We start from the raw sequence: 26,949 nt of genomic DNA on the forward strand, positions 1-26,949 counted from the left end.
AATAGTGAATTTAGGATTATTTTAAAGTGATCTGTGTCCCTACAGCCCTTTGAAATTCAACATTTTAAACAATAATTTGAATATAAACAATAACTACTCAGTGCTTATCAAATCTGCTAGTGACATAAAATCAGTAGGATTAAGAAATTCCAAAAATGATAAAATTATGATTTAATGTCATTTCTACAATCTGGAATGCTGTGCTAAAAATGTAAATACAAACATCTACTTTAAGAAAAAAAGTTTAAACAACCTAACATTTGACTTGTGTATAATTTGCACACACAAAAATTTAAAGGCTTTTACTTCATCCACAAAGTCAATAAACCCCAAAGGGTAGAGATGTGGATGTTTAAAAAGGCAACACAGTTTCAGATTACAGAGCTCAGAAAATACACACAAAATAGAGTTGAAAGAACTAAATAAAGGTGTATTTCTTGCCCAAAGAGCTCTAAATGGAAAACATCCAAACTACCTTTATACCTGAAGGTTGGTTGTTCTACAGAAGAGATAAATGTTCTCTTCTATGTTTCTCCAGAGGTCAGTACCAGAACCAATTGGTAGAAATGAAAGGAAAACATGGTTGAGTTTTCCCAGTCTATAGAACTCTAAGAGCTCTCCAACACTATTATCAGGTAATGAGCTCTGTCTCTACGTCTAGATGACTGACTGATACACTAAAGAAAGAATTTCTAGCTGTAGATTGGTCTGGATTTATTTTAAGCACTCTTTGAGCTTGCAATTCTATGATTCTATTTCTCTTCCACAAGAAACATATATCAAAGGCTTCAAATTTAAAATTATTTGTGTCACAGCTTAAGACTCTTAACACTCAACCTTTCTTTTTTCTTAGTTAATGATTATATATATATATGTCATGATATGATTTCCTAAAGCTGAAAAATAGTCTAACGAATTTATATTATCCACTTCTTACCAAAACACTGAACTCAATTATGCCATGATCAGAATGTGCTGGTAAATGTTTAGCAACCGGTTTTCCACATGTAATTCAGAGTGCTGGTTGATATTTTTGCTTACATCAATGATGTCAGCAATATGAGTAACATCTTTGCTAAAGTGGATAATCATTTTTGAATTGCAAAATGTATTCTCAAATTTTTGAGCTATGTACAATGTAATAGCTAAAGACATGACACTTTTAAGTTTGCATTATTAGCATTTTCTCCATCACCTTACATCTAGACAAGCAATAAACAATAAATCAAGCCCTGATTTATGGCATTTGCCTAACTGTATAACATAAATATTCCCACCATAGCTAATTTCAAGCTATCACTGTAACATCACTGAAATCAGAGCTGGGAAAAGACACAGTAGTATTCCATGACACAGTATTTCAACCTAAAGGTCCAATATTCATAAATAACTTCAAGAACATAAATTATAGTAAAATATAGTGAAATAATTAGGAAGTGATGAAGTTTAAGTATTACCTTTTTATAAATACTATTTAATAATAAGCTGTGTAATTTTTAATGATGGCTATGTTTAACAATCAGTTTGCATAATTTCTAAAATTTTAATAATCAGCTCTCAGGCCACCAGGAGATGCTCCGTTACACCACTGGCTAGAACAATTCTTTTATAGTAACTCACAGACATACGAAAAAAGAAAAGCATCCCCATCTTGTGGACTTTCAAGATCATGCCAATTCAGTTTAAAGCCTTGTTGTATTTTTGTGAACTTCTTTTGCAACTGTAGGCACAGAAGGCCTTTAACAAGGGGAGAAGGGATGCCTTTCATATACAATTTTTTAAATGTACCTTAGATTAAAATTTTCCTATCCATTTATTTATTTACTAATAGTACTTGATGTTTTCTCTCTTTTAACATAGTTTTAACTTTTTAAAAACATTCCACATGCTTTTATTGGTCCAGTTTGCTTTTTTTTTAAATATTTATTTATTTATGATAGACATAGAGAGAGAGAGGCAGAGACACAGGCAGAGGGAGAAGCAGGCTCCATGCAGGGAGCCCGACGCGGGACTCGATCCCGGGTCTCCAGGTTCCCGCCCTGGGCTGAAGGCGGCGCTAAACCGCTGAGCCACCCGGGCTGCCCTCCAGTTTGCTTTTTAATTGGAAGGGAGAATCAGTTATTTGGGGTATATTTTGTAGCCAACTCATCCTAGAATGGCCATGAATATGAAATTCTGTTCAAAATTATATTTTATAAAGGAGATGAAAATTGATTCCTTTATGAATTAATTGCTAATATACACCTTTAAAATACAAATGAGCTTGCAATTCTATGATTTAGGTCAAATCATCTTTTTATATACAACACTTCTGAACACAAGGATCGTATCTGAGAATCTGTCCAATTGCTTCTATAGTTTCAAATATTCCTTGAGAGAAAATAATCAGTAACTTCCTCTGCGTACCTCTCTGCCCCATCTTCATGAGTAAGTGAACTAGCACAAAACAAATCAAGCTTTTCCATCTTTATAACAAAATTTTAATGTCATTTGTCTATGTTTGGTATATAAAACATATGGATCTCTCTTCATTCAACAATAGAGAATACTGACACTTAAGGCATTCATTGGATAATTCAACCATGAACTGATTTGATCTAGTGCTTACCAATGGCTCACTTGAGACATCTGATATTTGAGAGAAACTGCCTAACAGGCATGTTAACTATCCATTCTTCAAGAATAAATTAAGCACTATCACTTTGTTAGCTCATTAGAATGCATCATAACAGCATATATCTTGCCTTTTTACTTAAAACGAAATAATTTTAAATACACAGGTAAGTTACAAAAGTAAAAATACTACAAAGAGTACCAGTACATCTTTTACCCATATTTATCTGCTAGTAATGCTTTTAGTTGCAAGGGAAAAAATGCACAGTAATTATTCAGTACAGAAATTGGACAATACCTTGATAAAAGCAATCCATAGGGTAACACTGCAAGAGCCTGTTCCTCATCAAAATATCCCCCTAGATTTAGCATCCACTAATGATTCTAATCTGATTCGATCTTTATTATGATGGTTGCAAAATTGTTTTCCAACTCCGAAAGTCCCTTCACATTTGCCAGTCAATCTAATATTTTTTTCTGAAAGCAGAAGTAAAACCATCAAAGTAAGCTATGATTTCCTAGGTTAAAATTCAATGTTAAAATCTCACTTTTCAGTTATTAGATAAAGGAAATGCCCATCTGAAAAACATTTTTTAACTTTTGCACACCGAAGTTGAAAGGAACTACCATCTTACCCCATCTCGCATGTATGAAAAAGAAGGGGGAAAAAAAGCATGTCTCTCAAAGTTACATAATCCCTTTAGGTAGAGCAAATGTGTCCCTTTCTCCTCTTTTCCAGTAAACACAGATTTAAGTTGGGTGTATAAATACAATGATTAATCCATCCCAGATGTCTGGTAATATTTATTTCTCTGTCCCTTTTTAAAATCATGTCAAATTCCTTTGGGAAGGACACAAGGCAAAATTCATGTATGTTAATAAACAGAAAAAGGATCTTCCCTGTATCATTTTCATATCATTAATTTCTTCTCCATCTTTAATTTTTCTTCCTTCAATTTTCTTTAGGATAACACTCTATTCCTATTTAACTTCTGAGTTAGTGACTTAATTAGCTATATTATAACTTTTGTATTACAAAATTTTCAAACATATATAAAAAAAGAAAACATTTATAACTCTCAAATGCCCATCACTCAGCTTCAAATCATGGCCAGTGTTTCCTCATTTTATCTGTGCACATTCTCAAATATCACTTCATTTTATCCTTAAGTACCCTCAGTATCTATCTTTAAAAGATTCAGATTTTTTTTAACAAAACCATAATACCAATACACACCTTAAAAAAAAAAAAAAGGAAATAATTCCTTCTATCATCACATATCCAGTGCCAAAATTTTGCCAACTGTCTCCTTTTATGTGAACACTTGGTTTGTTAAAATCAGGATCCAAAAAGATCTACATGCTGGTCTTTTAATTTATAGGTACCTGTCAAACTTTTTGTTTTCCTGTCTTGCCATTCATTTGTTAAAGAAACTGGGTTATTTGTCCTATAGAGTTTCCCACATTCTGAACTTTGCTGATTGCATTCTTGTAGTATTGTTCAATAAATTCTTATATAGTCTCTGTAGTCCTAAAAAGTAGTGGTTGTTCCAAAGGCTTGATAGGATTTGGGTTTAATTTTTTTATTGCAAGAATATGTCTTAAATGGTGCTTTGAACTCCCTACTGTGTCACATCGGAAAGCTAAAATGTCTGATTGTCTCCTTTTTGTAATGTTAATATTCATTGATCAGTGGGTTCATGTACTGTCAGCCTGTACCATTCACCATAAAGCTTAGAATGAGTTTGCCACCCAATGGTTTTAGCAGCTTCTGATGAATACTGCCAAGACATACTATTTCATCAGGGTTTGCAAAACGATGACATTCTAATTGTTGTTCTTTTTGCATTTATTAGCTGAAATTATTTTAAAATGAACTTTCTCTCACCAACTATTTTGTGACTCAGAGATACAGTTTATATGCCTAAGACAGAATACTTCATTATTTATTTACCAGTTTCTGAATAAACTGGTTTCATGGCATCTTCCAAAGGTGACCAACATTTTGTTGATTTTAACTTTGTGTTTCAATCCACTGCACTAATTATTCCTCTTGAAGCTCAACCTATCTTTGGCCAGTGGCTGTCCTGTCTGAGGGTCCTTTTGAAAGAACCCCAAGTTGTCCCTGACAGTTTCTTCTTTTCCTTTTTTTCATGACAAGATGTCCTACTATGCCCTACCCAGTGCTGGAATCAGCCACATTTTTCAAGAAGTTCTGGTTCACTTTAATGAAAACAGTATTTTAAAAACCACAATCTGGGCACTAACATGAGTATACTGCTATTGCATTTCATTGTGTCTAAGCCCTTTTAGATCTCACAAGGTTTTTGATTCTTGGAAAGCATGATAATGAAAATACCTATTTCCATGTTTTTTCATCGCATAAGTTATTCAGAAGTATCTAAAGCCTATATATTTTTTTAAGATTTTACTTATTTATTCATGAGAGAGACAGAGAGAAAGAGGAAGAGACAGGCAGAGGGAGAGAGGCAGGCTCCATGCAGGGAGCCTCGATCCCGGATCTCCAGGATCACACCCTGGGCCAAAGGCAGCACTAAACCGCTGAGCCACCCAGACTGCCCTATATATTATTTTTAAATTGATTTCCAACTTAATTACCTGTGGTCAAAATGAGATCAATTCTTCAAAATTTGTTGATTTGGTTTTATGGTCTAATAAATGGTCAATTTTGGTAAATGTCTCATCTGTGCCTAAAAGTAATGTATACCAATCAAATTTTGGGGTGCCGTACCTGTGTGTAATCATTAATCAAGTTTATTGAAGTATTATTCAAATGATACCCTTACCTGTTATCTGTTTAGTTAATCATGGGTGGTGCACGTGTGTTCATTAAATGTTTTTTTGTTTTTTTTTTTTTAATTTATTTATGATAGTCACACAGAGAGAGAGGCAGAGACATAGGCAGAGGGAGAAGCAGGCTCCATGCACCGGGAGGCCTGATGTGGGATTCGATCCCGGGTCTCCAGGATTGCGCTCTGGGCCAAAGGCAGGCGCCAAACCGCTGCGCCACCCAGGGATCCCTAAATCATGTTTATTAAAGCACTGTTCAAATCACAGCCTTATTATCTGTTAGCTTAATTAATCATGAAGATGTATATGTAAAATACCTATGTATGTGGATTTATTGATTTATCTGACTTAGTATATCAATTCTTATATTTTTATGTAATTTTTGATGTTAACAAATAAAATTTAGAATTGTTCTATTTTCCTTGTAAATTGTTACTTTTACCATTATGCAGCAATCCCTTCTATTGTTGAACTGGAGGAGTACAAAGTCTTTTTTGCCTAAAAGTAATATAACTATGGTAACTTTCACTGGTATCATTAGGTATCTTGTCCTTTTCCTTTCAACCTGTGTTATAGGTATCTTGCAAAAAGTATACAACTAAAGAGTGTATTCTTTACCCATTCTGTCAGTGTCAGTCTTTTGTCAAATTTAGTCCATTTACATTTATTGCAATTATGGATGCATTTGGAAGTATTTTCTATCTTTTTATTTTGTGCTTCCTTTCCATTTATCCTACTTTTTGTAATTTTATTTTCCTGTTTTCTTTCAGGCTGATCAAGTTTTTTTCTTCTATTGCTCAAAAAGCTCTATGCTCTTATTTCTAGTCTGTTAGTTTTAACTTAAGTGCTTATCTAAATATCTAAAGCTAACTATTATTTGTATATGTCTCCTAAACAACTGTACAATACTTTTATTTCACAATGCTTTCCATATGTACTCTTAGGTTTTGTCTGAAAATATCTTTACACTGCTCTCATCCTTTAAAGGATTTTGACTTTCATTGTTACTGTTAAGCAATCTGTTGTCAATCTATCATTGCTTTGTAGGTAATCTCTCTTTCTCAAGATATTCTCTTAGGTATTTGGTGTTCAAGTGTCTACTGTGTGTTTATTATTTTTCTACTAGAACAACACTATGCTTCTTGATTATTTTAGCTTTGAGGCTTTTACCAATTCTATTCATTCAAGGCAATACCTTCAGATCCACCTTTCCTATCACTAGTTTTCTCTCCAGGTTTGCCTATTCTGCATTTTATCCTATCCAGTCATTTTTAAATTTTAATGACTAAGGTTTTGTCACAGAAGTCCTATTACCTTCCACCCTCCCCCTGATTTCCCTGGTCTTATGTTTTCTTTAATAGCTGTGTTGATGTTGTTCTGATATTTGTTTTCTTCTTTTATCTTTAATCACTTTTAACATTTCCATTTTACTTTTTAATGTTTATTATTATAATCCAATCTTTTTTTTTTTTTCAGAAGTGTGTGTGTGCATTACATGAATGAGCAGTCAACATAAGCTGTTTCCTGGGTTAGAATCCCAGTCTCACACTTGATTAGCCCTTACCTTTGACAAATTACTTAAGTTTATTGGGGCAAAATGTACCACTCTAAGCCTTAGCTTACTCAAAACATAAAATGAGGATAATAACAGGCTTATTTCATAGGCACACTGAACAAATTAAATAAAATATGTATACAAATTTGCCAGTCATGGTAAAGTCTCAATAAAAGTTAGCTATTACTTAAATAAGTAGTTGAGTTTCTTAATTATAAGTTTGCAGAGAGAATCAAAAGCCCTTTTGATACAATATTCAAAATGTGCCTTGATCACTTATAAAATCCATTTCTACCTAACACAAATATCTACTGTAACTATGTATCCTGGTTTTGCCTATCATTCTCTTACTAACAGTCTAATATTGTAAACATCTAATAATTCAAAGTAAACACAATGTAACTCAGTTGCAAAGTAAAAATACAAATTTTGAAAAGAACGGATTTCCTGAAGTCTATGAAGATAATGTTGAAAGAAGTGTTCATCTCACAGCAAAACCCTTGGGGAATGAATATCTGACTGAATCAAACCAGTAACAACTGAAGGAGGGAAAAATGTAACAAGGATGATGACAGAATAGGAAACAAGAAAGAAAATGTCAAGGGATTAAGAAAAATCCCTTGAGAAACTGCTAAAGCTCTCAATAGTTTTCCTAAGACTGATGCACTAGGTCTAGTCTGTATGATAAATACTAAGAAAATCAAAGTGAAGGATGCTATCAGACTATCACACACTTTTTGTGGAAAAATCATACCTAGAAAATATATTATTTTTTGTTATGGAGAATTAGCATAGCCATAATTAAAACCTAAATTGTATTAAATATGTGGTAAAATAAATGTTTTTATTGCAGAAAACAAATTTTTTTTTCATTACTAAGAAACACTTTAAGAGGTATTTTCAAAGTAGCAATTTTCTTAAGAATTTCTCAGGGCACCTGGGTGGCTCAGTGGTTGAGCATCTGCCCTCAGCTCAGGTCATGATCCCAGAGTCCTGGGATCAAGTCCCACATCAGGCTCCGTATAGGGAGCCTGCTTCTCCCTCTGCCTATGTCTCTGCCTCTCTCTGGGTCTCTCATGAATAAATAAGTAAAATCTTAAAAAAAATAATTTCTCATAAATGTATTTTCTAAGGGAAGAAAGACTATCATATAAACTGTTAACAGGGTACCTGGGTGGCTCAGTTGTTGAGTGTCTGTCTTTGGCACAGGTCGCGATCCTGGGGTCCTGGGATCGAGTCCCTCATTAGGCTCCCCACAGGAAGCCTGCTTCTCCCTCTGCCTATGTCTCTGTGTCTCTGTGGCTCTCATGAATAAATAAATAAAATGTTTAAAAGTTAAAAAAAATAAACTGTTAACAGTGGAGTAGAAAATGAGAGATGAAAAAAAAAAAGAAAATGAGAGATGAAAAAGAATTAAGGATTAATTATCTTTTTATACACATACCTCAGTAGTGTGTGAATTTGTTACAATAAATGTAGTATTTTTGTAATTAAAAACAAGATTCCTAAAATTTAAAAATATGCTATTGTTTTTGTACGAGGCCATTACCATGAACTGCTGTAGGAGAAAGCAAAGGCAATGAAAACTGATAAACAGATCTTTATTGGACAAAAGGACTCCAAATAGGAAAATGATGATTGGAGAAAAGAGTGACCTCTTTAATATACTTGACAGTATAATAAAGCAAGTAGCATATAAATTACTTGATGTTGAAAAGATACCCTCAAATGTTGCAAATGCTGAGAACTTTTACTTTCAGTCTAAGAATGGTCTAGAACAACACTGTCCAATACATAACCATTAGCCACATGTTGCTATTGAGCATTTGAAAAGTGGCCAGCCTAAACTGAGATGTGCTATGCACGTAAAAACACCCCCTGGATTTCAAAGGCCCAGTACACCAAAAAAATAAAATAAGAATAAAAGGAAAATGTCTCATTAACATTTTTAAATTTATATATGTTGAAGGGATACTATTTTGAAATATGGGTTAAATAAAACACATTAAAATTAATTATGTTTTTTTAAACGTGACTACTAGAGAATTTTAAATTACATATGTGGCCCATGTTTGGGTCTGTGTTACATATCTAACATGATAGCACTGGGCTAATATCTTGCCATATCTAATACCACAAGAACAAACAGTCTGCTTATCCTCTTGTGTATTACCTGTTTCAGAATTTTCACTTTTAACAACAAGGCAATATACCAAACCAAGAAATCAACTAAAACATAAATGTGTAGGTAAGCTTATCTCTGCATAGACAAAACACTTTAAATGTTCCATAAGTTCACAAGAATCAAAACAATAAAGCATCAAAAGAAGTCTACTTATATTTCACAAATTAGAAAATAAGACTGATTAAACAACATAACTATGTGGTAAAAGTTATCCTCAACTCAAATTTATGAGCATTTTTTTCAGATATATTTAAAACTGTGAAGGGCCCTAGATTTAGAATCATTTCTTTGCATATAATAAAGCTTCCTTTGTGTTATTATTCTATTAAGAACATTCTTATTCTCACTGGTCTACTTACAAACTGGCAAAACTAAGAGATGCCAGAATCTTTCAGTTCAGCATCATATATGTCCATTTGGAAGGAATAAAAATATCTTGAAAGTAAATTTAGGGCAGCTCCGGTGGCTCAGCAGTTTAGCACTGCCTTCAGCCCAGGGCATGATCCTGGAGTCCCAAGACCGAGTCCCACGTCAGGCTCCCTGCATGGAGCCTGCTTCTCCCTCTGCCTGTGTCTCTGCCCCCAAACCCCCCCCCCCACACACACACTCTTTCTCTTTCTCTCTCTCTCATAAAATCTCAAAAAAAAAACCCTAAATTTAATGATGTTTTTAATTAAATGTAATATACAAAATATGTTAAGTGACACAAGTAAACTAACAGATTTCTGAGAACATAATTATATACTTTTAAATTCTAGCCATCCCCTCAGAAAGATTCTCTGCTCTTCCCTCCCCAATTTCATAGTTAGGGGAATGGAATCACTGTCAACCCAGCTGTTCACACCAGCAACCTGGAAGTCATTATCCCTGACATTTCAATCAATTACCAAGCCCTGTTCATTCTACTTCTACACTGCTTCCAGTAATTTTCTAAAATACAAATTAGATTTGGCCATTTCCTTGTTCAAAATTCTTCAGTGGTCCTTATCACATAAAACCTTTAAAGTATCTTGCATAGTGTATTTGGCTCTATGTGATCTAACACTGCCACCCCTAAAAATATCTATCTACCTAGTTTCATTTCCAGCCACTCCTAATTTCAGACTTCATATTCCATCAATTCCAACTCCTGGTACTACTAGAAACATGACCAGCTGCCTTCTCACACCAAAGGTTTAAGACTTACTACCTTTTCTGTTGGATGCTTGCCTAATGATCTCCTACCTGTCCTTCAACTCTCACTTTAAAGATTACCTCGTCTGTAACTTCGTCACTGACTCTTCCTCATCTGTTCTTGTACTACTAGTAAGTTCCCACTATATACCTTTACATATACCTTCACTAAAGCAATTATCATATTGCTTTACAGTTATGTGTTTGCATGTCTGGTTCTCTTCTGAACAGTAAGTTCCTTCAGAGTAGGGTTAGTGTCTTTTTATCTACAATGCCACAGCACTACATTTGACACTAAATAAATACCTGTCTGATCATGACAAGTGAGACTTCTCAACAGATGATACTTCCCTAACCTCCAGCTGTGATTCAGGGCCCATACATTTATTCATTCCACAAACATTTACCAAACACCTATTATGTGCCAAGTCCCGTCTTAGGCACTAGGAACACAAAACAAAACAAGTCTCTGGCCTCATGCAGCTACACTATAATAGTAGAGACAAAAAATAAACACTGAAACATATAAAGTCTGATAGTGATAAATGCGATGGAGTAAAATAACACAGGGACAAAGATATAGAGTGATAAGACATATGGCTATTTTAGAAGGGAAAACCATAGAGCAAAGCAGGGAAGACCACTCTGAGGAGTTGATACCTGAGCTGATACTTGAACTGAGCCAGAGAGTCACACAAATCATCCAGGGAAAAGAGAATTCTAGGAAAAAAGAACAAGTGCAAAAGCTCTGAGGCAAGACAACAGAGTAAAAAGGGGTACTAGAAGATAACTAACGGCCAGAACAAGTAGGGGCCCACAGGCCAAGGCAAGAGCTTTGAAATTTATTTTGAATGTGTTGAAAAATCACTAGAAGGTTTCAGTAAGACAATGACATGATCTGACTCACCTTTGCTAAAGATCATTCTGGCAGAGATGTAAGGAACTGACTACAAAGAGTAAGAGTAGAAGGAGGAAAATCTGTAAAAAAAAAAAAAAAAGTCTAAAAACTAATAGGCATGCAAGCATGTCTCCTTCAACAGAGGAGGTCACAAGAAGTAGCCAGAGTAATGAAATATACTGAAGGGTAAGCTAACAAAAACTTGGTGGAATGACTGTATGGGACGTGAAAAGAAAAGAGGAGTCATTTTGAGAGTTTGGTCTGATCAACCTGGGTGAAGACAGTTACATTTACTAAGTACAGAAGACTAGGGGAAGGAAATAGGAAAAGAGAAATCAAGAGTTGTGATCTGTACATTTTAAATTTGAATGCTTTTTGGACACCCTATACAGTTGCTAAGCAAGCAATTGGAAATGTAAGTCTAAAGTTCAAGGGAGGTGAAAGAATTGGAAGATAAAATTTTGGGAGTCATCACCATAAGGATTCAAGTCAAGAAACAAGATTAGGCTACTACTAGGGAGTGACACAGAAAGAAGGCCAGGGGAACTGAACCACAGGGAAAATTACAACCTTTAGATGTCAGGAAGAGAAGATGTGGGCCAGTAAAGAATGAAGAAGAAAACAGGAGGAACAGAAGCATGTAGTATCCCAGAAGCCAAGTGAAGAAAACATTTTTTTAAAAAACATTTTTAAAAGGCAAGAGTAGTCATTTGTATTAAATACAGAAAGGTCAAGTAGGAAGAACTGAGAATCTTCTCCTGGATTTGGCAGGATGGAGGTTATTGGTGACACTGGAATGGTTTCAGTTGAGCTGAGGAGATAAATACCTCACTGGAACGAGTTAGAGAGCAAGTACAAGGTATTAAGAATGATCCAACAAAAAGTTAACAACTGTAAGATTCGAAAATCTATCAATACTTGCTCTGTTATATCTTTATTAGAAACGTAAGGGTAGTGCTAGGTAGGATATAATGTTTGGAAGTGCTCAATTATTCACCTCAGGAGTTAAAGCACCTTGAGCCTCATATTCATATATAAATCAGGCTCATATATCCAACATCTTTCTTAAAACTTATTTGTACCTTAGCAAAGTTCAGGATTCATTAAAGCCTGTACAAAATCAGTTTTTCAGTCACTTGAATTCAGTCACAAATGCTTAAGTTCTGATTTTTCAGCAATGGGCATATATAACTTTGGAGTACTGGGTGATGAACTTGGGAATGTAGCAGTTACTATTCATTTACAAACTTTTACAGAATATTCAGTGTTCTGATCACAATAGATTACAAAGTTCTTCTATTTGGTCACTATGGTCTACTACCTGAGGAATGACATCTCCAAGTTAGAAAGAGAGAGGTCAAACAGGTTACCTTTTTAAAAGATAATAGATGACTCAAAGGTCTGTAACAGAAAATCATTTTAAGAAAAAATTTAGTAAGGTATAAAACTAGCTAAAAAGGTTAAGTTTTAGGGGTATTTTTCTTAATGCAAAAGCATCATACAACAAACCTAAAACTTAAAAAGCTGCATTCTCTCCTTATAAAAATAATCACTACAAACATATTACTACATATTCTTCTACTTTTTGTATTTTTTTAAAAAGCTTTGTAAGACTTATCTGCTATGAGCATAGATTCCTGTTAGATTTTCTAAGCTAGTTTTTTTCAAAATTTTTCCTGCACTCCTGTTAAAGACATTTCACATGACACAGTATGAAATCATACACACAGATGAGACTGAAAAAAATTCCATAAAATACCCTTACTAAAAAAAAAAAAAAAAAAATACCCTTACTATTTGCACTGGTCTTGTTTTTTAATCTTGTTTTTTAATTATTTTAGTTTAATTTAAAAATTTTAGATTTGTATCATAATTTAAAATCAATTTATTCACTAAGTTGTTTTACTTGATTGACTTTAAAAATACTAAACAGCATACTCATATCAGAGATTTTCACAGCAGGCGCAGAAAACATTATTTCAAATGATTTAAAATTTTTGTTGTAGAGCAAGACAAAAGGGAAAGTAAAACATGAGTAAGACATCTTAAGATTTAAAAAAATAAAAGACATCTGAAGATTACACCACCTTACCAGGAGTCTTTGGCAAAATAATAAAATTTGGAATAAACCTATACCTAATCTTTCCACTCTTGTAAGGTTCTATACTCCCACAGCTCAGCATATTTCTGCAAATAAAAAAAAACAAAAATGTCCTTCCTCTGCAAAAGAGCTTCACTTTAAAATACACTTGACCTAAACACAACACAGAGGCACTTGTGTGTGATATAATAACATAAAAAATTATACTTGGACAGCAGAGAAATGGCTTCACATTTAAAAACTATAAAATCTGCTAATGAACCACGACTGATTCTGCTGTAGTTTTCTTAATGCATCCTTCCGTAAATGCACTTGCACTAGTTAATACAATGACATATTTTATACTTGAAAACACAAAATAATTCCTACATCCACTTGAAGGTTTATTCTTAACTTCTATTCAAACCAGGTTCCCAAAATATAGCTTATATTTCAAATAAACAGAATAAAGACAATAACTTATAACATTACTATCTACAGTTGAGGAGATGATTCCTAAGGCTTTCTTTTAACACCTGGACTGAAAAAATAAGTTTTAGACACTCATTTTGAGGACCTTACATAATCCTTACTCAAAGGTATGGAAGAAACAGATTCATTAATGGGAAGCATTATCCAAACTGCTAAACTGGTCATGTACAAAGTAACACATCAGGGCCTTACTCATTGTGAAAGGCTGCTCTCAGCCCACATACAACACAACTATATTATGACCTCCAGATTACTAGTAGAGTACTATTTTTATTGTTTCTGCTCCTCCATTACCTGTCATATCTTGCCACTCTAAGCATTTTCATTTCTCTTAGAGTGCTATAAATTCCATTGTTCAAAGTATCTATAAAATAAGAATAACAGGCTTCTAAGTAAGGATCAGAAATGCCTTTTACTTGAGCAGAGTGTATTAACTTTAATATATGAACTTTATGATGCCTATCTTGAACCCTTATCAGTTATTATTTGCTTATTTGATGATATTCAAATAGTATCATCTTCATTCAAGTCTCCCAAAACCCTACAAAGCAGTATTACTACCAGTCCAATTTACAGATGAGAAAACTAAGCCATGGGGATGTTAACACACTAAAGGCCAAAGAACTAGAATGTGGCTGATTCTAATCCAGATTATCTGACTCCAGTGTGTGTGCTCCTAACTCCCTTTTGGCAATATGCTTTGATGCTTTATGACAATACGAATATCCCAGTGTGTTCAGAACCTTCAGCTTTAATATCTGACAATCCTTTGCGGGGAAAAACAGTTAGGAAAACCATATCAATTAGCTGATGTCTAGGAGATCAGAAGATCTAACTACTTCCTTTTGCTTCTTCAAAAGCTGTTCCAAAAATAATTGAGCCATGGAGCCATGGAAGTAAAGAAAAGCCAGAGGAAGACCAGTGGGTCAAGAAAGCTGATCAGCAAGTGTTCAGAGATCTAGTCTTGCCTAAGATTACACCATGCCTGTTCTATAGTGAATCCAAATCCAAGATTCTCCATTACTATTTGAAGATCTACTTGCCAAGAATGATGTAGGACTGTTCCTTTTGAGATGCAGCCCTAAATGATCTCTTTGAATGCCTGCTGCATGTTGTAGATTTCAATAAATATTTCCTGAGTAAATGTGGGGGAGGTATTTTCTGCTCCTTGCTGCCATACCAAACTACTAGCTCACTCAATTCTCAATTATACTCTGAGCTCCTTGAAAGCAAGAAATGCCTTATCACAATCTTATATTCTCAGTGCCTAGCACCATTCCTGGCAATGGACGGTGTTCAATAAATGTTTGGTAAATAAATGAGTATAAAAGCAAATGTTCCTAACACAAAGCAATATGAATCCAGATGTTTCTCCTTAATTTGAGACTCTGAATAGGTGAAAGTATTCTCAATGAAATTTAAGAATTCTTTATCGTTGTGCTATTATCGTTGTCCCTATTATCCCACAAGTAGACCTTTCTTAATGTACCATATGTGACACATAGTACATATCTATTTACAGAAAGAGACTTAATGTGCAAACTAATGGTGAGAGAAAAATTAAACCGGAGCCAGGTTAAATCCCTGTCCTCCATACCTGGTTCATTCCTGAATACCACAATGTACTACCACCATCAAAAAAATGATACTCTATATTTTTAAAGTATTACCCACTTTTGGTCAGTACTGAAAAGTGCTGAGACTATGAATGTTTCCAATACTATAAAAAAAAAAAACCTTATAGTCTGTTGGATTTAAAGAACTGTACATGGCAACATAACTTAAATCTGAACTGCACTAAAGTTGATGAATAAAGCACTACGCTAAATGCTCATATATATTATCTCATTTAACCATCAAAAACAAGTCTTCAAGATATGTACAACTATTACCATTTTAAAGACAAGGTCACTAAGAATCAATGTCATACATCTAGCTAGTAAGCAGTGGGAACAGAATTGAAACCCAGCTTTGACTGATATTCAAGCTTAAAACTGCTCAGAACTCTGCACTCCACAGTATATCCTCAATAAACAATTCTTGAATTTTCTGAATCACACTAACTTTAACATTGTGTTAACATACCATATTTAAACTTTATCATTCTGAGAAGTAAAATAAAGGAAAATTGTTTACCTTCATGAGCTCTACACATACTTTTACACCTTAACCACTGAAATCTTGAATCATATAGAGGCGTCTATCACTAACTTTCCCTTCTCTGAAAATTAAAACTTTGCTCCTCCAATCCTAGGAAAACACTGTTGCCATCCACCACTGTGTTCTGTATAACACTTGCCACAGCTACTGGTGGCGGTGGTCACTACCTTGGTGACACTGTGGAGTCTTAGAAGACTTGTTCTCCCCAATGCTTGTTTTAAAGGTTTTTACATCTACCACATGAAATGTTGACTAAAAACATCTGGGAAAAACAAGGAAATTAAGTGATTAAATATAGTAAATTTCTCTCTGCATGGAACAGCTCTTTCAGAAGATCGATTGTATGCTATTTTTGTTCCAAAATAACAAGGAAGACAGTTTGCAGATTTTATTTGTTTATATGCCAACAGGCTAAACATCAACACTGAAGGAATCAAACACTCTTCTGTATTTCTCAGGACTCAAAACAATCAGGGAAAAGAACCAACTTTATTCAGTATGGCTTACCTATTACTTAGATTTTTTTTTCCTTGTCTCCTTTTCTGATTTACTTCTACTCAAAACCTCAATGAATTTTGAGACATGGGCCATGAATGGTGGTATAATTAAAGTGAACCAAATATATTTCCTTTCTACTCTCTTAGGGGAAAAAGGAAATTTGGAGGTTCTGCAGACACATTCTCAAATAGGCAGGACTTCTGGACACTGTTGAGGATGTAGAAAGCTGGAGAATATCATTTCCACCCTTGACACATACAAAATAAAAGGTAGAAAATGTGCATAATCACAGATTTTCTTGAACTCACAGAGAAGGTCATAGGAAAAGCAACTAACACAAAATCTAAGGAAAGAAGCCAGGGTCTTCAAAGACCTTCACTGGATATACTTCAAAAATCTTCTTTTCTCTCCAAACTCAATCACAAGTACCACTCATCTTTATACCTAAGTACCTCTTCAATCTGTATAATTTTCTCCATCTTTAAAGATACCCCAAGTTAAACTCACACAAATGCCCAGAATATTATAAAAACCCATCTGTATGGTCTCTCTGTGTTGCTTACTTTCTATTCATTCTTTACCTTGCATCAAGAATGATCCTTTTAAAACAATTAGCTACTTAGGTATCCTCCTCCCTAAAATCTTACAACTTCCCATCATCCTTATGATAAAATCAACTTTTTAAACATGGTGTATAAGACTATAACCTGGTTCCAACCAATTTCTCTTAGCTTTTGTTACTTCTGTCTTCATATGCCACACAGCCACATCAAACTTCTTTCAGATTCTTGAACTCTCCATGTTACTGGTTTTCTCATCTTAGTTTCTACACAACCTCTTCCCTCTATCTAGTCTTACTCCCCCTGCAGCCTCCTAACCAACTTAACCTAATTTCTACTTAGGCTTTAGAGGTCTCTATCATTATTCTTTTTTGGAGAGCCTTACCTAATGATTTTAGATTAGGTGAGGTATCATTGCCATATACCTCTCCTGTTATAGCTCTTATATTTGATTACAATTACTTCTTTAATTCTCTGGTCTTGGGATCCCTGGGTGGCGCAGCGGTTTGGCGCCTGCCTTTGGCCCAGGGCGCGATCCTGGAGACCCGGGATTGAATCCCACGTCGGGCTCTCAGTGCATGGAGCCTGCTTCTCCCTCTGCCTGTGTCTCTGCCTCTCCCTCTTTCTCTCTCTGTGACTATCATAAATAAAAAAAAAAAAAAAAAAAAAAAAAATTCTCTGGTCTTCACCACTGTACTATACGTTCATTAGAGAAGGAATTATGTTTTCCTGTCCATCACTGCATCCCCCCACACTTAACACAGTCCCTGACATATTACATAGAATCAAAATAATTTTTTTCTTTTTGTAGAATAAATGAAAGAACAAACAAAAATAACAATTTGGGAACAGAAATTGAGAATGACAAATTTAAATGGTATTCCAACCAACAAAAATCCCATATCTAAATCATATCCTCAAGTAAGTAGAACTTCTGGACACTGTTTATGGTGTAGAAAGATGGAGAATGTCATTTCCACCCTTAACACAAACCAAATAAAAGGTGGAAAATGTGCACAATCATAAATTTTCTTGAATTCATCAGAGAAGCAAAGTCAGAAGACAAGCACCTAACCCAAAATCTAAGGAAAGAAGACATAGTCCTCAAAGGAGAGAAGGGACATGAACACTTCCTTACCTGTAGTGAATACTAGACACCATAAAAGCCAGAATGAAGAACTCGGTTAAAATGTTTTAAAAGTTGCTAAGGCCAAATTGGACTATCAGCAGAAGACAGAACCAAACGCAAACACAGAAACAAAGGGAATTCTCACCCACTCACAGAATCTTTTCCACAGACCTCACTGGAGGCTCAAGAGACTAAGAACTAGGCAAGAGACAGTGAAATAAAAGTCTAGCCTTGTGGTATAAACTTGGAAGAAAGAAATAGCATCCCATGTGGGCAAAGTAGCAAGCCCCACCTGGATCCTTCTCGCCTACCTCCCCTACAGGAAAGAAAAGGGGGGAAAAAGCTTTAAGTGGCTGGGGAAAGGCAACAAATCCTGTTACCCTCAGCAGCAAGTGAAGGCCCACTGCAGCTAGGCAAAGTGAAAAAGAAAAAAAAAAAAAAGAAGAAGAAGAAAAAGAAAAAACAACAACACCTCTACCCCTAAGGAAGGGGCAAGATTGCTGAAAAAGCCCCACCCTGAGATTCAGGGGGAAAGCATCTACCTTAAAACGGAGACTGAACCAAACCAGCAAAAAATGCCATGCCCCACTCCTCTTTCCCCAACAACAGCCTAGTATGACACAACAGCAATTTACTGCTTGGGGAAGAACAAAGAACAGAGACTTCTCTCAATGCAAGTTCAAAGGGAAGACCTAAAGCTGAGGGGAGAGCAGACTAGAAGAGAAACTCTTTAGCAAACCAAACTGCACCCAAACCACAAGCTAACATAAGAAAAAGCTGAAGACCATGGTAAATGGAAAGTAACCTAACAATAAAACCCAAATTCAGCTCAAAATCCTGACCAGAATGTTCTGGCTCAAACCCCTCTCCCCTCAACATACACACAAACATCACAGCAAAAGATAAAGCAAGTTCATCTCCAGGCATAAATAGTATTTACTACTCTAACACAATGTGCAGATTTTAACCAAAAAATATAAAAAAAGAACAAAATCACAAAAATCAAAAATGAAACAAACATAACCTGGATTGTTAAGAGACAACCAACAGAGCCAGACTCAGATATGATCCGGATGTTCAAACTAATGTAAATGGAATTTAAAATAGTTATGATGTTAGGGGCACCAGGGTGGCTCAGTAGTTGAGCATCTGGCTTTGGCTCAGGTCATGATTCTGGGGTCCTGGGATTGAGTCCCACATCAGACTCCCTGCAGGGAGCCTGCTTCTCCCTCTGCCTATGTCTCTGCCTCTGTCTCTCATAAATAAATAAAATCTTTAAAAAATAATAAAAACTATGATGTTAAAAGTTCTAATGGCAAATGTGGACAACATGTACAACAGACGGGCAATTTAAGCAGAGAGGCAGAAACTAGAAGAACCAAATGGAAATGCTAGAAATAAAAACACTAAGTAACAGAGATAAAAACCTTCAATGACCTTATCAATGGAGTCGACACACCCATGGAAAGAATTGGTAAAGATGGGTCAACAGAAATTACTAAAACTGAAACAAACAAGAAAAGAGAATTGAAAAAACAAACAAACAAACAAACAAAACCAAAAAACATAAGACAGTATCCAAGTACTATAGGAAAATAGCAAATAATCTAACATATGTGTACTTGAAATCCCAGGAAATAAAAGAGAGAGAATATGTGACATAGCAATGCATAAAAAGATAAATCCAAGAATTTTCTATAATAAAGTATGTCTAACCACGTATCCAAAAAGCTCAGCATTATCAAACAAACAACTTGAGAATCTATGCTGAAATCAACACCTCGACAAATCATATTCAAACTGCAGGAAGAAAGAATAAAAGATAAAGCTTAAAAGCAGCTATAATGAAAAAGGCCAATTATATACAGAGGAACAGCATAAGAACTTTTAGGAATTATAAAGCCAGATATCATTAAAGTGCTGACAGAAAAAACTGTCAATCCAGAATTCTATACCCAGCAAGGATATCTTTCAAAACTGAAGAAGAAACAAAAACTTTCTCAGCCGAACAAAATATAATTCGCCATAGCAAAAGATCAAAGAAGATAAAATATATAACCATCTCAACAGATGCACAAAAAGTATGATAAAATTCAACATTCATCCATAACAAAAAAATTTCAGCAAGCTTGGGAACAAAAGGGAACTTCTTCACTTTGATAAAGGTTATCCACACAAAAAAACAGAAAACAAAAATGAAACAGTTATAAAAACATACAGCTTACATCACACTTGATGGTGAAAAATCAATGGTTTTCCTCCTAAAATCAAAAACAAGGTAAGGATGATCACTCTCACCACTTCCACTCAATAGTGAAATGAAGGTTCCAGCCAATGCAATTAAAAAAAAAAAAAAAAAAAAAAGATATCCAAATTGTAAAGAAATTGTCTTTGCTGAATTACTTTCTACATATAAAATCCCACAGACTTTACAACAAAGTTAGCAGAACTAATAAGTGAATTTAGCAAGGTAGCTAAATACAAGTAGTGTTCTATATGCTATCAATGAACAAATAAAAACAGAAAATGTAATGAGTACCACTTACAACATCACTCAAAAACATGAAATAACTTATGTATAAATCTAACAAAATATATGTAGAATCTATGCTGAAAACTGTAAGACACTGAATAAAAGAAATCAAAGAATATCTAAATAAAGTTCACGAATCGGAAGACTCAATATCAAGATGTGAATTCTCCCCAAATTGTCTTCATATTTTAATCAGAATCCCAGAAGGAATTTTATAGAAACAAGCTCATTCTGAAACAAATAGAGAGAGGCAAAGAAACTAAAAAAGCCAAAACAACTCTGATAAAGAACAACAAAGTGAAGACAACTTACTCTATCTTATACTACCTTATCTGTTTACTATAAAGTATAGTAATCAAATCAGTGTGGCATTGGAGAAAAGATAAATATATAGATCAACAGAATGGGGGGGAAAAGTCCAGAAACAGACCCACACATATATGATCAACTGATTTTCAGCAAAAGAACAACAAAAATTCAATGGTAAAAGGAAAATCTTTCCAATAAATGGTGCTGAAAAAATTAAAAATTTGTTATAACAAAAAGATAAATTCTATTCATACCTCACACCATATACAAAAACTAACTCAAAATGAATCACAGCCTTAAATATAAAACCTAAAACTATTAACGCTACCAGAAGAAAATATAGGCAGAAATCTTTTTGACTTTGGGTTAAGCAAAAATTTATTAGGTACAATACCAAAAGCATGATCCATAAAATAAGAAAAAAATGTTTAAATCAATAAACTGGACTTCAGCAAAACTAAGAACTGTTTTTCACAGACACATTTAAGAGAATAAAAAGACAAATCACAAAACAGAGGAAAATATTTCCAAAATGCATATCTAATAACAAATCCAGAATACATAATGGCCTCTCAAAACTCAATATCCAAAAATAAACAGCAATTTGAACAATACTTCACCAAAAAAGATATAAAGATGGCAAATAAGCACACCACAAAATGCTCAGTATCATTTACCACTAGGGAAATACAATTCCACTTATGAGACATTCTACAAAAAGCAAAAATTGAGGGGCAGAAAATATATCAGTAGTTATATGTAACTATAACTCAAGCTCAGGTGAGGGGCTGATTACAAAGGGGCAGAGAGGAATTTTCTGCATTGACGGAACTGTTCTGTATATGAATTGTGTGAGATTTATAGGACTGCATGCTTTTACCAAAATTCACACAATATACTCTAAGAAAAGCAAATTTTACTGCATGTAAATTATACATTAATTTTTTAATGAAAAAAAATCACATTCCCTAGAAATTCCTATCAAAATATAGGTGACAGCACTGATTCCTTAATTTCTGATTCTTGGCTTTGAGAAGCCAGTGAGTAATTAGCACAACCTTAATGAAGTTACATTAGTTAAGACCAAAGATCAATTTGTTTCTTAAAACTTAAGGTTATAGTCTTTCCTAATTTAATTCTGTAGTCATTACTTAAAAGTTCCACTGACTTACTCAACTTAGATGTGTAAAGATTGTAAAACTTTATTATCTATTCTACATATAACCAAACCACACAATCTTTGTATTGTACTCAGGGACATATATTGATCTATATTTTTAATCTGTTTTTTGTAATATTTTTATATTTTATTTATATTTTTAATCTGTTTAATAGTTTTGTTCGGAACAACCTTAGAAAAGAAGACAGTGAGAGTATTCTAAGATACTCTAGTAATTCCAAATAACATCAGGCACATCAATATATAATACTTTAACACACACCTTTTTTTCATAATTGCTTGCTCAAAACCTTGGTGACTCACCAGAGTCTATAAGATATAAATTAAATCTTACCCAAGATTCAAGGTTCAATAATTTGGTGTCACTCTAGCATTTCAATCATATTTTCTATCACTCTCAGACACAAATCCTCCATTCTGCATTGGATGGCCTCATGATCTTTTCACTCCAACTTTTAAAATGCTCTCCTTGAATTGTCTCAGTTTAAATGCTCTTCCTAGTCACTATTCCTTCAAAAACCTTATCTCAAATCCAGCTTTTCCCTTTTAACTGTTTGAAAACACACTGATTTCACGCTTCTGTGAATTCATGTGCATTCATATCTACAGTATTTGTTTCATTATATACTAACATATTCTTAAGTGTCTCACTTATGAATGTCACCTCATATTCTGTAATATAGTTTCTTAAGAGCAAAAACTATTTCCCACATGTTTCTTGTATCTTCAGGAACATAACAAGTACTCAGTAGATGTCCCAAGAAAAAAATTAATGTGAAAGTTAATATTAAAATAATTTTAGGGGTGCCTGGGTGGCTCAGTCAAGTGTCTTGGATCTCAGCTCAGGTCTTGATCTCAGGGCCAGTTCAAGCCCTGCTGCAGTAGCCGCACAGCATGGAGCCTACTTTAAAAAAAAAAAAAAGTAATTGTGTAAATCACTTTAAATTTTAAACTAATTTAAAATACTTAACTTCCTAGAAAAGCTTATTTTAAAGCTTGAGAGACTGAAGCCAAGGGCACTAGACTTTGCTTACCGAGGTATGTGCTGCATCACATTCATCTTCCTAGTTCCAGGGTTGAATAGAGTGCTTGACATGTAGAATATACTTAATATTCAAATATTTTACTGAATTTCATTTTCTAAAGCCAAAGTAAGAACTGAAAGCCTGGAGTTCTATCCCAATTCTCCCAAGATTATATTAGTGCCTTGAAATGTTCTCTAATTTCTCATATGTGTTCATAGATTCTCCCTAAATAGACATAAAAAAAAAATCACAAAAACAAAAACTGTACTTTCTCCTCTATTTCAAGCTCACAGAGCAACTACCATAGTGCTGAATACATGCAGAGTAGGTAGGCAATACTTCCACCAGATTTCTTAAAAGCAACATAAAGGCAGCTCATATATACTTTTCTGCCCCATGTAAAAACATACTAGTTACTCTTCCTACTAAGAAGATTTATTTTTCATCATCTTTGGCAAAAATTCTAGAATGCTATCTGCCAGGTCCACTGCCCCAATAAATATGCATCCACCAGCAATTATGGAGATAGATAGCTTATGGGGAGGGGGCACTCTTTGGTCAGGTCCCAATGCTGGCCTGTGGTTAGGGGGAAGGGAAAGTGGGGGGAGGGGTGTGGCCCCATGATTAATCACTGCCCACTCTGCTTAGGGGTATTTATCACAGCCCGCTGTCAGGTAAATCACTGGAAAAACACCTCTTCAGTAATTAATGTGAAGTGACGGATGGACAGCCCCTGGGCCCATTAATCAGGAACATCAGCAGCCTACTGAGATTATGAATGTCAGGATGCATAAACTGCCGGTGGATCAATAGGCCCAGGAATTCATCCAAGGCTCTCATTTCCGAGGCATCTCCGGTACATTAGGCTCCCCTGACCCCTCCCCCAATCTGAAATGAAAAGCAAGGCTTCAGAACAAAGAGCAGGAGCTGAGGTCTGAAGTGACCACTTCAAAAAAGCAGTCAAGGAAGCTGGCCATGGTAGGAAACATACCAGAATAGGCAACATGAGCACAGAACTATACTCACAGTCCCTGCCTTAGCAATGATTTGACTTAACAATTTTACAACTTGGGGATCCCTGGGTGGCTCAGCAGTTTATCGCCTGCCTTTGGCTCAGGCCGTGATCCCAGGATCCTGGGACTGAGTCCCACGTCGGGCTCCCAGCATGAAGCCTGCTTCTCCCTCCTCCTGTGTCTCTGCCTCTCTCTCTCTCTCTATCATGAATAAATAAATAAATAAATAAATAAATCTTAAAAAAAATAAAAAAAAACAATTTTACAACTTTACAACAGTATGAATTGCATATATATTAAGTTAAAACCATACTTTTGAATTTTGACCTTTTCCTGGGCTAGCAATATGCAGTACAATACTTTCTAGTGATGCTCGGCAGTAGTAGTGAACCACACCTCCCAATCAGCCACACCATCACAAGGATAGACAACCAATACACTTAGAACCACCCTATACCCAAACAACCACACTGTTTTTCCCTTTCAGCACAGTACTCAATATATTACATGAGATATTCAACGCTTTATTATAAAATAGGCTTTGTGTTAGATGATTTTGCACAACTACAGGCTAATGTAAATGAGAACATTTAGGTTAGGCCACGCTAAGCTATGATGTTAAGTTAGGTATATTAAACGTATTTTCAAATTACAATGGGTTTCTCAGGACATAACCCCATTGTAAGTCAAGGAAGATGTGTAACTGACCAAAAGGTCCTTAGAGGTCTCAGCACCTGGCAGGGAAGCAGGAAGATGACAGTTAACATTTAATCACTCAGAGCCTGGTTATCTGTTTTAGGAGTAATCTAGCTTCTAGCTTCTCGTCTTTTACACATTTCTCTATCCATATTTTCTTTCCTTCATATTGACACCACTAATATTAAGTAGAGAAAAATAAAAGAAAATTCAATTTCTGCTACCTAACAACCTAGGTACAATTTTCAATTTAATAGGAAAAATAATTCATATAAAATAACTAAATTATTTTCAAATTTAATTTAGCCTTATCCCTCAATACTACAACAAAGTGGGAAGTGCCAAAAGTACCCAGTGTTTTCAATTGAGAAAAAGTGGTTATCCTGATTCATTAGCACTTACAAAGCATTCCAACAATATAGGATGCAAATTCAAGGGTATACTGTGGTGAGATTCCAGCAAAATGAAATCAGGTCTTAATACTATTTCTTCTCCAAGTCAAACAAAAAACTTTCCATCAAAAGGATCTGTTCAACTTGTAAAACAATATGGAGCTGAAAGAACATTACTATTTGCTGGTCACCCCAAGTTTATCAAATTTTATATGGGAAGTATAGCTGTGCTCTGGTCTCATACGGAACACATTCTAGGCTTGCACTGACGGGAAAGAGACTACACTTGCTGCCACATCCCGCCAAACCCCAGTGCTGTGCTTTGTGGTCAGACTCAGGCCAGGGCTACAATTGTTGGTCAGAAAGTGTCTCAGAGTTACGGCTGCCTGTTCCGCTAAATCTCATTTCATCCTACTGATGGATGGATGGACAGATGGCTGCTTGGTGAAAGCAGCATTATCAGGCAGCTTCTATGGAGCCTCTGAATGATGGATAGCCCTCTTTCTACTTTCTCCAAACCACCATCGATCCAAGCCATATTTCAGCGGTCAGAAGCCCAGTAATATTAAGACACACAATCAGGTTAAGTTACTTGTAGTGTAAACCTCTGGAATAGAAATTCTAACACCTCTGCTTTGCTGTCATGAACTAGGCTGAAAATGTTACAGTTTCATTCTTTCTAGCTGCTATCCCAATGAATTCCAACAGCTCAAAGCCCAAAGGGAACAGCTGGGCTCCATTCCTAGGAGCACTCGGAAAGCTACCTTGCTTGCCAAATTTTTTACTAGCCAGTTCTGTGAAACGAACTCTGCAGTATTAGTGCACAGATCTGTGACTATGTGTATCCAGTGGAGTGTGAAGCCATCAGAGCCATACAAATCATGTAGAGTTTGTCAGTGATATTATCACTAGCCTCAAATGTGTGGAGCCTTGGATTTACTAAGCAGTCCCTGCCTACCAACACCAAGGATGGTGCTTAATTAAAGCCACGACAGGTTAAAATTTTGTCTTTTGCTCATAATCCTAAATTCTATCCAGTCTGCCTGGCTGGCTTCGACTCTCTTATGTACGTATCAAATTCTAAGTACTAATCCTTGCCTGTGTTCACAAGCACGCTTCTGCAACCATTCGCTCTGTTGCCTTCTAGACACTCAGCTTGTCTATTTGGACTCCGTGCCCTCTTTGTTCCTTCCACATTATCCAGTGCTCTCAGACAGCAACTCAGACTCATATAACTGGACTCTGGATCAAAGTTATTTCCACTTAGGTAGCTGGAAGAAATGGATTCTGACTCCAGCTTTTTGATATAGATTCCCTTTGTGATATAGATACCCTCTTTTCAAAGCTCACTCATCCCCAAATGACTTCCCCTATGAATGTTTCATTATCAGCTATACCCCACATCAGCTTAACCTACCTACCTATTAATGGCCCCCTCTTGATTGATTTGTTGCACCCTGAGCCTATGGTCCAGAGAATTTGTAGGATTAGAAAAATCTCAGTGGAGTGTTCTTCTTGCTCTTGTGTAGTTTAATACTTTAATGTTTATGCCTTAACAACATCTATAGTTCTGTTCCTTGTCCAAAAAAAAAAAAAAAAGAAATTATGTACTATTTTTACAAGATACTACTTAATTATAAGGTTGTA

The 26,949-nt window shown here is 35.1% G+C and overlaps 1 protein-coding gene across 13 annotated transcripts in view; it reads right to left on the reverse strand.

The window, feature by feature from the left end:
* Positions 1–26,949, reverse strand: part of R3HCC1L (R3H domain and coiled-coil containing 1 like) — a 79,418-nt gene that overhangs the window by 32,652 nt on the left and 19,817 nt on the right. Inside the window, exons 1-2 of one of the 13 annotated variants that reach the window (XM_077878070.1) lie at positions 8,150–8,289; positions 2,912–3,090 (exon numbers count right to left, since the gene is read on the reverse strand). The exons of 11 other annotated variants lie outside the window; for them this stretch is intronic. The gene's annotated coding sequence lies outside the window, so the exon portion shown is untranslated. Of the gene's footprint in view, positions 1–2,911; positions 3,091–8,149; positions 8,295–26,949 lie in introns of those variants that run through there. One more of the 13 variants, XM_077878072.1, reaches the window with a different exon arrangement.

Source organism: Canis aureus, chromosome 29 (genome assembly GCF_053574225.1).
Source record: "Canis aureus isolate CA01 chromosome 29, VMU_Caureus_v.1.0, whole genome shotgun sequence".
NCBI classification, from domain to species: Eukaryota; Metazoa; Chordata; class Mammalia; order Carnivora; family Canidae; genus Canis; species Canis aureus.